At 48.4% G+C, this 16,605-nt stretch overlaps 1 protein-coding gene across 11 annotated transcripts in view; it reads right to left on the reverse strand.

Annotated features, from left to right (window-relative positions):
* Window positions 1–16,605, reverse strand: part of LOC135897935 (testis-specific serine/threonine-protein kinase 3-like) — a 245,996-nt gene that overhangs the window by 39,747 nt on the left and 189,644 nt on the right. The gene's annotated exons all lie outside the window — the stretch shown is intronic.

A 16,605-nucleotide genomic window follows, 5' to 3' on the forward strand; every position in this document is an offset into this window, starting at 1 on the left:
CGAAAGAAAAGCCTCACAGTTGAAGAAAATTTCGTTCTGGTCCGGGACATGAGCCTGGGAACACCCGCCTTTCCAGGGCATATGCTCTACCATCTGAGTTAACCAGGCGGCAAGCAAATGGCAGGGCGAAATCGAATTCGTCAACAACTCGAAGCAAAGACAAGAGTCTAACGTAATAGTTTTGCTCAAACCCGCAAGGTGGAGAGAAGTATTTGATAAAGGCAAAATGAGACATCCAACCAGACTTATCTAATCGCTACAAAGAAAACCCATACGGGTTCCTCGAAGGAAAAGCCTCGCAGTTAAAGAAAAACTCGTCGTGGTCCGGGACTCGAACGCGGTACCAGCGCCTTTCCGAGGCATGCGCTCTATCATGTGAGCTAACCAGGCGGCTAGCAGATGGCAGGGCGAAGTCGAATTTATCAACAACTCGAAGCAAAGGCAATATTTTAACGTAATAGTTCTGCCGAAACGCGCAATGTGGACACAAGTAATTACGAAGGGAAAATGAGACATCCACCCGATTAATTGCTGCAAAAGAGTTGGCTAATTGCTACAAAGAAAACAGATACGGGTTTCCTTTGAAGGGGAGTTGGCTGTAGGGTCACAAGCTAAAACAAAAAAAGTGACAAGACAAGCTGGCGTGGATTGGGCCTCTTTTAAAGTGAGAGAAGTTCAGAGCGAAATTAGCATTGAAGAAAGCCTCAGCAACGTCATCATCATCATCATCATCATCATCATCATCATCATCAGCCCGTTTTATGACCACTGCACGACTATGGCCTCTCCCAGCGATCTCCATTACCCCTGTCCCGCGCCCACCGACTACTACTAGCGCCCACAAATTTCCTAATTTCATCATTCCACCTTGTCTTCTGACGCATGTGACTGCGCTTCTCCTCTTCTGGCACATACTCTGTAAATCTGGGACCCTTGCAGTCGACAGACACTTGGGATAAAGAGCCGCCAGTTTTGGAAGCATTATGTCTCCTCCATGTTTGATTAAGTCGACTGTTATTCCACCGTCTCATGCCACTCTTCCTCATTTCATGTCTTGCAAGGCCCTTCTGACCTCAGCGATAGTTGTAGAAGGAGTTTCTGTATCCTGTTCACTACTGTTTGTGATTGAGGCATCCCGGCTCCTCTGGGAACTGTACAGGTCAGTATAGAATTCTTCTGCTGCTTTTACTCTATCTTCAAGGTTGTTGATGATATTGCCCTTCTCATCTTTCAGTGCACACATCTTTGGTTGTCCTACACCAAATTTCCTTCTCTCTGATTTCAGACTGCGTCCATTTTTTACGGCTTCTTCCGTCTTTCTCACGTTATAGTTTCGAATATCACTTATTTTCGCCTTGTTCATCATTTTGACAGTTCCGCGAATCCTATCTTATCTCTTGAGTTGGACACTTTCATTCTTTGTCGTTTCTTGTTAGGCCCTTTGTTACTTGGGAGAGATTGCCTACTGGTTGCCGTGGTGCCTTGCCTCCAATTTCAGTTGATGCCTGTGAAGGCAGCCTAGTTACCAGTTTCATTCATTCCATCTATGTCGTCTTCCGGTCTGTATTATAAGGGTTTTTATTTGTTTGCAAGTACCAGCCTGAATTTATCTGCTGTTACCCTTACTGCATATAGGCTGACCTGTTTTTTCTTGACCAATTTTACGCTTTCTCTTTTCAAATTGAGGTGAATCCTAGCCCTCACAAACCTATAGATCACGGCACTTTACCCTGCCTAACCTTTCTGCATCCCGCACTATGTGTGGATCAGCAGAAATTATGAAATGAACTTAATTTCTTGTTTCACCATTAGGGGCTTTTCCAGGAGCACTTTCTGTTGCTATGCTTCCTGAAAAAGGTGCTCATTTTTCGAAGCTAATTCCTTTATGCGAATTCTACCTGCATCTCTCTTCTAGCGTTCCTAGTATCAACGCCGTAGTTGCCAATTGCTATTTCACCAGCCTGCTCTTTCCACACGTTTGCATTGAAGCCGCCTATTACCACGGTATCCTGAGTTTGCACATTTCTCATCTCTAACTCAACATTTTCATAAAACTGATCTACTTCATTATCATGATGACTGGATCTTGAAACGTAGCCTTCTATTACCTTTAATTTATACTTCTTAAAATGTTTGATTACGACTACAGCTACCGTCTCTTTAATGCTGTAGAATTTGTCAATGTTGCCCGATATGTTCCTATGGATTAGGAATCCTACGCCCTGGTGTTTCTTATCCGGGAGGCGTCTATAGCAGAGGACATATCTGTTATTCAGCAGTGTATAAGCCTCACCAGTTCTTTTGATCTCACTATGGCCGATGATATCCCAAACAATGTCTGATATTTCCTCAAGGAGTCCTGGTAAGCTAGTGTCACGCGTCAGTGTTCGGGAATTGAAAGTTGACAGGGTCAGTTTCCATTGGCGGTCTGTCCGGACCCAGAGATTCTTAGCACCCTCTGCTGCATTTCAGGTCTCACCACCGCCTTCGTCGGGTGCTCTGCAGATGCTGGTGAGTGAGGGCCATTGGGTTATTTGTACGAATCATTCGGGAGGTAGTGGCCGAATACAGCACCAGGGAGGCCCATTCCTGTTCTAGCGAGGGAGTGTGTTAAAGTTTAGTGGGCTTTCCTAATGTCGTTGTACCTGGATTAGTACATCCCTACTCACTCTCGGTATCTTTTGCCGCTGTTAGGCGTCATTCTAAGCCTGCAGATGCTGTGCAACGTGGATCAAAATATGTGGCCGGCTAAAGCACAGAAATATCTGTGCCTGAAAAACATGAAGACAGGACGGACGAAGAGGTCAGGGAGTTGGCAATCAAGTACAGGGCAACTAAAAGCGTAAACAGACAACCAGAAGTCATCAGAAACAAATGGAGAGAAAATGAGACGGTGAACTGAATGGCAAGAATGGAAATAAACTCCATGAGATTGACAATAATAACTTACAAGACAACAACCGTAAATATTCGATGTTAACTGGAAATGTTCGTCATAATTCATTGAGAAAATTTTCTGCTCTGTTAGAGAGAATGCGTGGGTTTCTCTGGTACCTTCATGGGGAATTACGATTCCTTCGGTGTATTAATTATTTTTGTTATAAACTGTTTTGTTACAAGAATGATGCATACACACTCCGGCAGTACGCTAGACGCTGCGCCTGCAGCATGCATAATTATCTTGTAGTTGCCTTTTCGCCGTAATTTCAGAAAAGCTTTTATTAGAAAAGAAGCCATCGGACAAAGGTCTGGGGGTGTTACGCCTCAAAACTGCGATAAGCATTCCTTGACCGCTTTCCACGACACAGTCCTTTCCTCAGAGCGCGCCCAGGTGACTACGGTACCCCACATAGGTTGTGACGCCTAATCACAGGCGCTCACTTCGAGGCGACAACAGCCACCGCCCTCCGTGGAAGCGCTAACTTCCACGAAGACCACTGACTACCTGAGCCGGACTCTGACAAGCGGCCGGTCACGGAGAGCCCGCTAATTGATAAAAAGGGCTAACGTTTAGAACTTCCGCGGGAACGGCGTTGACTCCAGTTTTCCAATTTGTCACGCGGTTGCGATGTATGGGGGCGACAGTGCAACATGGAGGCTGAGTTCGGCGGAACGATGGGACGTCATGGGAGAAATTTTGCGAAAGATTCTATGATTGTGATTGCCTTAGACACTTTCATCAGATGGGTTATTCATCTAGGAAAATAAACTGCTTTAAGATAGGACACCTTCGGGGCAGTGATGTGTCCTGACGTCTGCCGACGTGTGTGTTCTTACCTGTCCTGATGTGTGCCCAGACATGTAGTGAGTTTTTACATTTAAAGCGCTGCTACTTGGAGTGGGCTTCAAAATCTAGAGCCCACGTAGATAATGTAAAATAAACCTTTTAGCTTTCACGCCAACACCCGGACGTACTCATCCCTGTGCTTGAAGGATCCCTGGCGTAAACGCTACCCCGAGTCGCAACAGTGGTTAGGACGAACAAAGTTTTCGTTACGTATGATGTGCAGTTAGCAAAAACGTTTTGGTCGATATTGACAAGTCCAGTTTTATAGCTAATTACTCTTTCCAGGTGAAGGCTATGTGCCTACACGGCTTGAAACAGCAGCATAGGTGATTTTTCGGTGTTATTTGTAGCAGAAATCTCACACATTGCTAGCTTTTGAGGTTTTTCGTAAGAATTACTAGACTGGTCTCTCGCTATAGCTATTGGTCTTGCCTTCAACACAATGCCTAGTGCGCATGAGTACTTTTGCTCTTAACCGCCCCTTACTGCCTTTGAAACTGGACCAGTGTGTCCACCCCCCTCCCTATTCTCATCTCGCTCTTTTCTTTCTAAAAATGGTGTTGTAAATGTTTATTAATTGTGTATTTTTAAACAGCCGACCTTCTTGCGCTGCTCCTGAATTCCCATAACGTTAGGAAGACACAGCAAGCGATGTGCCATCCGCAATTGGAGACGAGCATGCACACTGACCACACGTCCTAACCTGTAATTGAAGCTGAGGACCACTGGCTTCCAAACACATCTCGTGGACTTTCCTAATAGACTGAATGACGTCGTGGATTTTTGGCAAGATCATTACCTGGCGAAGATACAGTGGTTCGGTCTAGTGCATTCAGCTTACAGTACTTGAAACCTCTTGCCATTCTGGTTGGCCTGGCGTGATCGCTCAGGCGTAAAGGAAGTGCAACGTTCGTACCTTTAGGCTGCGCTGCCGCCGGTTAGATAAAAGTTACACCTCGCACAGACGGGTTACAATTTTGAAGAGATCGGTGGCTGCTGCTGCACTCTCTACCTTTGGTTGATACCCACTATGGAGGATTTGGTCGATCCAGCAAAGTGATGAGGAGAACGTATTTCCATTTGCAAAGTTATTGCGCTAGAAATTAAGCGCTGGGATACAACCTAAATAATGTATAACAGGTAGCAAAAAAAAAACGAAACGCCGATCAAAGAATTAGGATAACATCCATTGAAAAGTAGACCGATATAAAAACATGTGTGTTGCCTCGAAGAACACCAAAGTAATTTCCAGCGAACTTGTTGCTTTCGAGAACGCTATTTCTCTAGCTCAGCTGTTTTTCCTTATTCCTGCGTACAGAGTTTCGCCTTGGAATGGAACGGACGTGTCGTCGGGGCGCTCCCCCACCACGGAGACGATGCGACCTTCACCGACCGCCCTTGCCCGGGCCGCTTGTACCGGGAGCCATATGGGAAGCGGCTTTCTTGCCGTTTCCCACCGACCGCTCGATGGCTCTTGCAAATCAACCACCTGACGCAACTGCGCGTCCCGGACCCTCGCGGGTGACGGACACGCGCCGCCAGGACCTTGACAGCCTGGATTTTGAAGACTCCGCTGCTCACAACCTCACGACACCAAAAGGACCCCGCGACCAGAACGCCGGGACAGAGAGCCAAAGTCAAACAGATGGGGATTGGCAGACGGTCCGCACGCTTCGGCAGAAAAAAAAGGATGCGAAAGACACGGAGACCAGAGCACTGGAATATTCGGGGACCTTGAAGAATCAGCAAGTTTCCGCTGGCCAAGCAACCGGAAAATCTAAACACAAAGCAGCATACAGGCGGTTACCCCCCCTGCCAAAGGATGATTTCAAGATAGTGGTGCGACCGCATCAAGGGCTACCGGTCAAGAACCTGGCTAGTCCGCTACTGGCGAATGCCGTGATTGCTGCATGCAACGGACAAATATGAGGTGAGCAATTTCTGCTCAGAATCAAGCCGGGCTCCAACATCTTTATTATGTCCACGCCGCACCAGACAGTGGCGGACTGCGTTAGACGTATTGCAATGCTTAACATCAACGGCCGGCCTCACTCGGTCAACGCCTACGTAGCGACAAGTGACGGGACAACCAAGGGTGTCATTCACGGCTTGGACCCGCACACGACGCCTGAAACGCTAAAAGCGAATCTACGCGTACCCACGCAAGGGGTTGAAATTCTCCAAGCGCGCATGTTCCGTAACACTAAAACGGCCGTTATCACCTTTTTTGGAGGTATTACGCCGTGGTACGTCTACTACAACGGCGGAGAACTTGCTTGCTATCCCTACAAAATTACCACTCAGGTGTGCAAAGTTTGTCACCAAATTGGTCACCGATCGGACGTCTGTCCCCAGCCGGACATTGCAGTATGTCGTACATGTGGACAACGGGACCCTGTGGCCGGACATGAGTGTACTCCAAAGTGTGCAGCCTGTGGTGAGGGTCACATGACAGGAGACCGAAGTTGTAAAAAAAGTCTCAAACCCCAAAGCAAAAGAACGCCAAGGACTGGCGTTCAACGGACTACCCGCAAGGACAGCTCAACGAAGCCACCTCAACGCCTACGTTGGGTCGGTTCCGATGATGGAGAATCCGCATCGGATCCCTCGCCGGAGGTATCAGAGACTTGCCGTCGATCCAGGTCAAGATCGCGGACGCGAAAGAACTCCAATCCCAAAAACCCACCCCATTCCCAATCACCGAAATCGCGTAAATCGGGGGCTTTCGGCACTGTGACCAAGCAAGCGTCACAAGATAACACGGTAAGCTGGGCACAAGTCGTTTCTCCTACTGCTCCTATAACAGAAAATCCCGAATATCGGAAGATCATTAACGAGAGCAAGCTCCTCCGCGAGAGCTTGGCAGAAATTAAGCGAGAGTTGGCCTCCTTCAAAGCTAGTCGCTGTACCGAAACGAACAGGACAGCACATACTAAAGCAGCAGGCACGCCTCTCGAGGTTATAACGATGCCGAATTCTGTGGAGGTCACACTCCAACAAGTTGTGCATCAATTACAAACTATGCAAAATTTTCAGCAGCAGATGTACGCAGAATTTCAAAACCTAAATACTTAAGTCGATGAATCTGTGGCCAGTGCAAAGAGCGCGGCTCGTAAGCGAGCCAGCATTAGCCCCAGCGCTCAATCTAACCGCCGTCCGCGACCCATACCGAGCTCGGACAGCGAAAGCACTATTCATGGCGGGTAGAACGCGAGTACATCGCGAATATCTCGAAATTTGGCAATGGAACTGCCGCACCTTCCACAAACGGGCGGCAGCTCTACAACAAAACATTAACACGGTGCCAGTCAAACCTGATGTTATTTGTTTGCAAGAGATCGGTAACAAGCCGGTCAGATTGACTGGCTACTACACGATATCTCACCCAGACTACCCTAAGGTCTCGACTATGGTGCTCAAACTAGGACATAGCAATCAGTATAGATTATCTGGCGCCTAGCAGCATCATCCATCAAATTGTAACAATACTACCGCAGAAGCGTAGTAAGGCAAAAAACATAATCACGAACATCTATAGCCCACCTAAAGAAAGGACGGCCGATTTTGAAGCCATCATTCGGTACGTCATGTGTCACTCCGGCACCCAGGATAGACTACTGCTTCTTGGGGACTTCAATGCTCCTCACACAAGCTGGGGTTACCGAACAGACACCCCCAAAGGCAGGGAGCTCGAGCGAGCGGCCGAAGCATATGATCTCCAACTCATCATTCTCCCTCAAAACCCGACAAAATTAGGTAACAGCGTCAGTGCAGACACCTTTCCAGATCTTACATTCACAAATAATGTAAACGAGGTATTCTGGACCAATCTAGGAGAGAATCTAGGCAGTGACCATTTCATTATTAGCGTGTCGGTAGGCTCCCCGAAAATTCGGCGACCCTGTGGCCAGGTGGTAATCACGAACTGGGTAAATTATCGCAAAATTCTCATGCCGGAGATATCACCTGAGAACGCTGAAGAGTGGGCAACACACATACGAGACGCTCATAAGGCACCGTCTAAGCGGCTAGCGCTCAAAGCGGAAACGCCGGTAGTTGACAACCATCTGCTACATATGTGGGAAGCCAGAAGAGGGCTAACTACACGATGGAAAAAACAGCGACTTAATCGCAAACTGCGCCACAGAATTGCTGAAATATCAGAGTGGGCAAACGCTTACGCACAGCAGTTAGAGACAGCGAGTTGGGCGAGCTTTTGCGACTGACTTCGCGAAACTTTACACACCTCCACGACATGGGCGATACTTCGCAGCATAATGGAACCAGGAAAAACAAACACGGCCAATAACCGCACTCTTCAAAAACTTGCCGGAGAATTTTCAGGAACAGATCAGGCCCTCCTCACTAAGCTTAAAGCGAAGTACGTGGGAGCAGTAATCACTCCCCCATGCACCTAGCCATACCAAGGGAAAGAAAACGCGGTGCTAGACGCTCCGATAACTAAGGCAGAACTCTTCGCGGCAGCGCAAGCTGCGAAGAGAAATACTGCTCCAAGACCAGATCAGCTCACAAATGCTATGATCCGGAACCTGAGCGACGAGCACCTACAACAGCTTACCCGGTATTTTAATGAACAGATATGGGAGAGGGGCGTAGTTCCACAACAGTGGAAGGAGGCCGAAATCGTGCTTATTCCGAAAGCAGGAAAACCTCATGATCTACAAAATCTCAGGCCCATGTCACTAACCTCCTGTCTTGGCAAATTGTTTGAGAAGGTGATCCACACACGTCTCACGTCTTACATTGAAGACCGCAACCTATTTCCCACAAACATATTCGGCTTTCGCCAACATTTGTCGACACACGATGTTTTCCTGCTACTTCGCGAAGAAGTTCTTTGCAACACCACGGTTGGTGCGGAACATCTCGTCCTGGCACTTGATTTCAAAAGCGCATTCGACACTTTCACATGAACTTCTCTGAGCTAAATGACATCGGTTGTGGACAAATAATCTATGATTACGCCCGTTCTTTCCTCACCTCTCGCATCGCGACAATAGGCATTGGCACTACGCGCTCAGACCCTTTTCCCATGCCCAATAGAGGTGCACCGCAAGAGGCGATACTCTCCCCCCTTCTTTTCAATATCGGCATGAGAAGCTTAGCCAAACACTCGACGTCATACCTGGGCTAAAGTACGCGTTATATGCGGACGATATTACCCTATGGGCAACCAGCGGCTCGTTAGGACAAAAAGAAAAAATCCTGCAAGAAGCAGCGACCGTTGTTGAAACCTTCGCTCGCAGCAGTGGAATGAGCTGCGCTCCCGATAAATCAGAATTTATCAGGATACGAAGTCGAAGCCGTCAAACTCACGAGCCGGTCAACCTCTTTCTAGGAGACAGCCAGATAAAGGAGGTCCAGAAAATGCGAGTCCTTGGACTGTGGCTGCAAAGCAACAAACGAGTAGACCACACCATGAAAACCCTTAAGACTACGGTGAAACAGATCTCCCGTATGATCCATAGAGTAACTTATCACCGAAAAGGTTTCAAGGAAACAGAGACGATCCGGCTCGTTCAGGCTTTTGTGCTAAGTCGTCTCACATATAGCCTCCCTTTCCAGGACCCCACGAAAACAGAACTAAAGGCCCTAGATACGATGATTAGAACGTCGTACAAAGCGGCTCTCGGCCTACCACAGGGAACCTCTACTGAACGCCTGCTGGCCCTCGGGATTCACACTAACTACGAGGAGCTGCGGGCAGCGACGCTCATATCTCAACGGAAGCGGCTTAGCTTAACCTCCTCTGGCAGAAAATCACTTTGCCGCGTGGGTTACCCTACTCGTCCATTGTATGCGGGAGAAGAACTCGAATCTCTGCCCAGAGTCCTTCGTGAAAGGATCATAGTAGCCCCAATCCCTAAGAACATGAGTCCGGAATACCACCGGGGACGTAGAAGTGCTCCAGCTCGAAAGTTAATGCAGCTATTCGGTGGAAACCCGGATACAGTCTACACAGATGTCGCTCGATGTGGTGCTTACAAGTACGCCCTCCCAGTGGTAGGAGCGGCCGCAAATCAAGGGCTTGTGATTTGCGCCACGGCTAGAGTTGCATCTGCGAATACCGCAGAAGCTTCAGCCATAGCGCTAGCTATTAAAACTAAGGACGCTCTAGGACAATCGTCGATAGCTCTTACAGATTCCCAAGTCGCATGTAGACTGTTGGTGGCCTATGTGGCCACCAATAGACTATGTGGCCGTCATTTTTTGTATAATTTATTAAAAATGAGTTCTAGCTTTTTACGTTTGGTGATATTGTCACGCAGTACTGACAGGGAAGAAAGCAGTGAAGCTCTGAGTAACGAAACTGACATTTTATTGGGCGAACCTGTGCTCCTAAATATAGGCCACACTCAAGGAACAAAGACAGCGGCGAATACATTGGGTGATCGTTGAAAATCTGATGAGCGAATAAAGCGCGTCACCTTTTATAAATGAGCCATGCAACGTTCCGGAGTAATCGCTAGGGCCCGCGTGTCTTTCAGAAATTTCTACACCATTCGCGTCGCGCATACATTCAATGAGATAACACAAGGTTCAGCGACAACAGACAGCGGACAGCGGATAGAAGAATCTATAACATTCCAGAAACCTCCGATACATGAAGGCGTGTCCTGCGCTGAGCGATAAAATTTGTTAGACGGTGAAAAGCGACCATGCGCAAAAGATAAACAAGTTGAAGTGTAAATGCCTCCATAACAAAAGCCATCGTCCTGATGCTACAAACAGGAGACTCAAACGCAAAAGCACACTTATTAAACAAAAGTAACAAAACAAAGTGAAAGGTAACACAGTCCAAAAAAGTCCTAAGTTCATCTACGCAAAGTCCCCAAAGTTCATTAGCGCTGATAAAACGGCTTAAGTCGCACAACAAGGATTACGTCAGGTCGAGCACGGTGCCGCTGTGAAGGAGAAATGCCGTCTGGCACGACCTGATAGTCCACTTCGCCAATACGTCGTATGATCTTGTAAGGTTCGAAATAGCGTCGCAAAAGTTTCTCACGGAGTCATTGTCGGCGTACCGGGGTCCAAACCCAAATACGGTCGCCGGGCTGGTACTCGACCTAGCGTCGTCAAAAGGTGCGTCGGCTGTTGGTCCTCTGCTGGTTCCTTACCCACAGGTGGGCGAGCTGTAGGGCTTCTGCGGCGCTCTAGAGGTAGATGGCAATGTCAAGATTCTCTTCGTCGGGGACGTGCGGCAGCATGGCATTGAGAGTAGTCACCGGATTCCTGCCGTAAGCCAGCTTGAACGTCGTGATCTGTGTTGTTTCTTGCACTGCCGTGTTGTAAGCAAAGGCAGGATGGCAGGACCGCATCCCACGTCTTGTGCTCGACGTCGACGTACATTGCTAGCATGTCGGCGAGGGCCCAGGCGCTCCGGGAAACCATTCGTCTGCGGGTGGTAGGTATTTGTTCTCTTGTAGCTTGTCTGGCTGTATTGCAGAGTGACTTGGGTTAGCTCTGCTATAAAGGCCGTTCCTATGTCGGTGATCAGGACTTCTGGGGCACCATGTCGCAGTAGGATGTTCTCGACGAAAAATTTTGCCACTTCGGCTGCGCTACCTTTCAGCAGAGCTATAGTTTCAGCTAAGCGGGTGAGGTAGTCAGCCGCCACGAAGATCCACTTATTTCCGGATGTTGACATCGCAAACGGTCCCAACAAATCCATCTCGATCTACTTAAAAGGCCGGAAAAGAGGCTTAATCGGCTGCAGTAATTTCGCTTGCCTGGTCGGTGGTGTCATGCATCGCTGACATTCTCGGCATGTCTTGACGTAACGGGCGACGTCGGTGGTCAGGCGTGGCCAGTAATACCTTTCTTGTATCCTCTATAACATCTGGAAGAATCCGAGGAGCCTAGAGGTTGGATCGTCATGTAGGGCGTGAAGTACTTCTGGACGCAACGCTCACGTGACAACAAGAAGGTAGTGGGGTGGACTGGTGAGAAGTTCTTCAGGAGTAGGTTGTTTAGAAGCATGAACAAAGACAAGCCGTGCTTAAATGAACCAGGAACAACGTCGGTATTCCCTTATTAATACTCCACAAGTACTTTTAACTCCGGGTCTGCTCGTTGCTGTTCAGTTAAGTCTTCCGCGCTTATCATTTCAAGGAAGGCATCCTCATCCTCATCCTCGTCGCCTTGCGGCTGCGGGTCAATGGGGGCACGTGAGAGGCGATCGGCTTCAGAATATTTTCGTCCGTACTTGTAGGCTACAGTGATGTCATTCTTACACTTTGAGGCTCCACCGCGCCAGCCATCCTGAGGAGTCCTTTAATGTATCTGGCCAACACAATGCGTGATTGACGTTGATGACTTTGAATGGCCTGCCATAGAGGTAAGGGCGGAAGTTTTCTGTCGCCCAAATGATGGTGAAGCATGCCTGTTCAGTCGTAGAATAATTGCCTTTCACTTTTGACAGCGACCGATGGTAAGCTGTCACCCGTTCAAGTGTGTCTTCCCTCTGGACTAGGACGGCACCGAGGCCTGGGCTACCGACGTCAGTTTGAATTTCGGTATCGGCGTCCTCGTCGAAGTACGCAAAAACCTGCGGCGACTGTATGCGTCTTTTTAGTCCTTGAAGTGCGTCGGTCTGTGGCGTCACACTTGGTTAGACATGTCAGCGGCTCAGCGATGCGTGAAAATTCCTTGACACAACACCTGTAGTAGGTGGGCATGCCAAGCACTCTACGCACTGCCTTCTTGTTCTTGTTGTGAGAGTTTTATGTGACGCTGCCATAAGTTCCATAAGCTTTATATGCCACTGTCACTGCCATAATTATTTTGTAGTTGCGAGGCCGTGACCCACAGCAGTGTCCACATAACGGAGGAGCCCTCACAAATGAATCAGCACGACGCATAGTCTGGATGGTCGGGTCAGGTATGTATGAAGTGTACGTGTTCCAAAAAGTAGGGTCTCGGTATCATTCGTGAATCAGCCTTTTAGACTGTGTACAGCTGTACGTTTATCTAGTATACAGCTGTGCGTTTATCTAGTTGAATTTCTCAAATGGGACACTGACGATGGGAAAGAAATTTACAGAATAAGAATGCGTTGGAGTGTATACGGCAAGCATTACCAAATCCTGACTGCGAGCTTACCACTGTCGAGGAATCCTAATGTGCAACCATTACGTCATGCCGGTGTAATATAGGGCGCAGAAACTTGGAGGCTAAAAAAGAAGTTGTAGAACAAGTGAAGGACTGCGCAAAGACAGAGGGAACGAAAATCTGCAACGCGTAAATTTAAGAGAAAGAAGGAGAGCGGTGCGGATCGGAGAGAAAACGGAGATAGCCGATACTGAGAGAAATAAATGGAGCTGAGCAGGCCGTGTAAGGCGTAGGGTAGATAACCGGTCGGTCATTAGAGTTACGGAATGGATGGCCGAGGGAAGCAAAACGCAGTCGAGGATAGGAGAAAATTAGGTAGGTGATGAATTCTGGAAATTTGCGATCGCAACTAGGAATCAGCCATCGTTAGACAGGGGCAATTGTAGATCGCTGGGAGAGGCCTTCTTGCTCCACTGTGCATACAAATAGGCTGAATACGATGATGATAGTTTATGCAGGCTACGCGAAAGATATTGGTGCTCTTCGTGTGTGTTTCTCTTCGTGTGTGTTTCTCACCATTTTGACTGCCTCGGGCGAAATATGTAGATGGAGGAAGAGCTTGCAGGACACACGTGACCGAACAACGACAGACTCAAAACTAAAACGTAGGGCGCGATGGCTGGATAATTCCAGATAGCAGCACATGTGGATGCTTGCCTCTATTCGAGGATTTTGTTCTGTGTAGGCACAGAAAATAGATTATAGGATTGCTGACAAGTGGAGATAACGTGTGAATGAATGAATGAAACCATTTTTATTACACATTAAAATGCGTCGAAGACGCTGCGGTGGAAAGAGGAGGGGTGTTATTGGAAAAAGGGAAGGGTAAGGCTGCCTCCGTTTTAATATTGAACGTCCTGGAGGCAGGTAAATGGGGGCGGCATGACGCTTGTCGCTGTTGCGGAGCCGATCGCCGACGTGTGGTTCTGCAGGGTCCTGAAGGAACAGCAGCAGTGCTCGCCAGAGCTCGATGGCATGGTCCGGAGACGTGGTATCCGGGCAAGCCCAAGTTCGGTGAGAAGGCCAGGGTCCCCGCTATATGGTGGCCAGTGCACAAAGCCTTCGTGGGATGTAGAGGGGGCACACCCAACAAAGGTGGTTTAGACCAGCACGACATTTGCACATAGAACAGAACCCACTTACGGGTGGTGGTGTGCCACCCTTGTGGAAAAGGTTCAACAAGTGAGGAGTAAGGAGGGTGCTTGTCTGGATTCTCCGAAGCAAGACTTCAAAATTTCAACGCAAAACTTCAATTATTGTAAGCAACTTTTTTGTATTTGTTTATTTTTTTCATTAACTTCGTGTTTTCTGATGTCTGTCGTTGCTATGTTGCCAAAATGTATTAATTCATGCAATGTTAAATTACTAATAGGAGGTCCCCCTGACAGTTCTTGTAACTCCGGGACCTCCTTCTGTACTAATGATGAATGATGAAATAAATAAAGTTTTCCTTTTCCTTTATAAAAAAAAAAGACTGACTCTCGCCGTGTGAATACCTTCGGTGGAAGTGACGGTATAGGGAGTGGATTGCCCACTGCTGCGAGGTAGGCGGCACGTCGTTGTTTGGTCGCATGCTTGTCTGCCATCGGGTCTGCTACCTCAGGTGTGGTAGCTAGGAAAGGATAAGGATTATCGGAGGCTTTGGCTAGCGCGGTAAAGAGATGAGCGCACGCCAGTCTATGAGCCTTCTCGCTTCCGGGGATACCGCAGTGCGCAGGGACCCAGTGATGGTAACATCGTGACCGCATTCGCGGAACAGGCGTGCCTGGTGCCGGATCTTCTGCAGTGCGGGATCTGTGTAAATAACATTAGTACATTCCCGATGGGCAGCCTGGGAATCTGTGTACACGTGATGGTGAACAGGGTCAGTTTGAGACGACGTTGCGAGGGCCCAGTCCAAATAATCTAGGATGGCCATTAGCTGGACATTGCTTCTGGTGATGTATGATGGCAGCGGTTCTGATTTTCTTTTGTCTGGTCATACCACTCAGTCGCATAACAGGTGTTACTAGCGTCGTCTGCAGGCAGTGCAGCGTCCGTGTATACAATGCGTTCAGTCAAGGAGAGTGAACTCCTTGACTGAGAGGCATGCCAAGGCTACGGCCTTGGCATGCCTCTTGGCATATGCAAGGCGCCGCATTTGCTGAGTAGGGTCCATATTGAGAGGAAGTGGCCTGCCATCGGTGAGAGCCGTGATTTGCCACGGCGGTGTGTTGTTGGGTAAAATGGGCAGTTTGTGGACGTCATACCCGAGGAGCATGAGTGTGTGTCACCCGGCTTTTGTGGCGCGAAGTCTCGTCTCTTGTGTATAGATGTGCATGTCTACGAGCTCGGACAGGTTGTTGAGTTTGCTACAACATTTAAGCGCTTCGAGGCTTGTGTACCTTGGGAGTCCAGTTACAGTGCGTTTGGCTTCGTTAAGTAACCGGTCGAGCGCGTGCATCTGTGTGCGGTTGACTGGATGATACGGCAGCCCGTACATGATACGGGAGACAAGAAAAGCTTGAACGAACGGCCGCATTTCACGTTCGTTTACTTCACGGGTGCGGGTAGAGATTCTGCGTAAAGCGTGCAGGATTTGTTTGCTGGTCTTCGTAACGCATTGCAACCAAGTGTTCGCTGTGCAGTTCTCGTCTAGGTGCATACCGAGTATTCGGATAGTAGATTTCCGTGTGATGGGTTGGTCACCGATGTACACTTTAAAAGTGTTTAACGTGTGAGATCTATTTAAGTAGGCACACACTCATCGTCTGTAAAATATCAACGGTGAATCTAGCTTATAAGATTTCGTTACGTTGCAGAAGTCACATATAAAGATCTATTTTACATGACGTCGTCCTCCATCATGGCGCACGCCGGCAGCTCTTCACTAATCTCGGCCGCACTTTCTTGACCTGAGTAGTTGAAGACTTACTTCGCTCAGGTTCTGCCGAGCACAAGCTTTCCACCACCTACCACTAGCAAACAAACGACTGACGGAGCGGCTCAATCGCAAGTTGACATAAATGCTGTCTGTGTACGTTTCCGAAGACCACAGTGATTTGAACAGCACGTTATCCTTAGTTTCCTTCGCCTATAATTCGTTCAGTGACGAGAGCACTGGCTTTTCACTCTTTTACCTCCAGTTCGGCCGCCATCCATCATTGCCCTTTGACACGCTGCTCTCTACCTCGACGAAAACTCCCACTAAATACGGCCAAGAGGTCTTTGACCAGGCTCGCACGGCACGCCCGATTGCCGCCTGCCAACTCACTGAGTCTCAGGCCGCGCAGAACTTCCGGTACCACAGCCGTCATCGGGACATTCGATTTCCTTGTGGATGCGTTGTCCTCCGGTGTATACACCATGTCGCCGAGTCGGCTTATCTGAAAAGCTACTGCCGCGCTACACAGGACCCTACGCAATATTGCGTCAACTTAGCAATGGGAACTACGAGATTGCTCGGCTGGACTCACGCGTCCCTACGGACGTTATGCATGTGTCCCGGCCTTACTTAGCTGCGAGTTCACCTCGCTTATAGTTAAGCGCTGAGAGGAGGCCTTTACAGGCAGGGGTTATGTTAAGGCGCAGCCAACAGTGGCACAATTAAGAAGACGATTTGACGTGTAGAGGTAGAATCGGTCTCGGCAGCCATCTTCTTAATGCAGCGTTATCTCTCTTGTAAATATTGTAAATGCAGCTTTATA

Source organism: Dermacentor albipictus, chromosome 2, assembly GCF_038994185.2.
Source record: "Dermacentor albipictus isolate Rhodes 1998 colony chromosome 2, USDA_Dalb.pri_finalv2, whole genome shotgun sequence".
Classification (NCBI taxonomy): Eukaryota; Metazoa; Arthropoda; class Arachnida; order Ixodida; family Ixodidae; genus Dermacentor; species Dermacentor albipictus.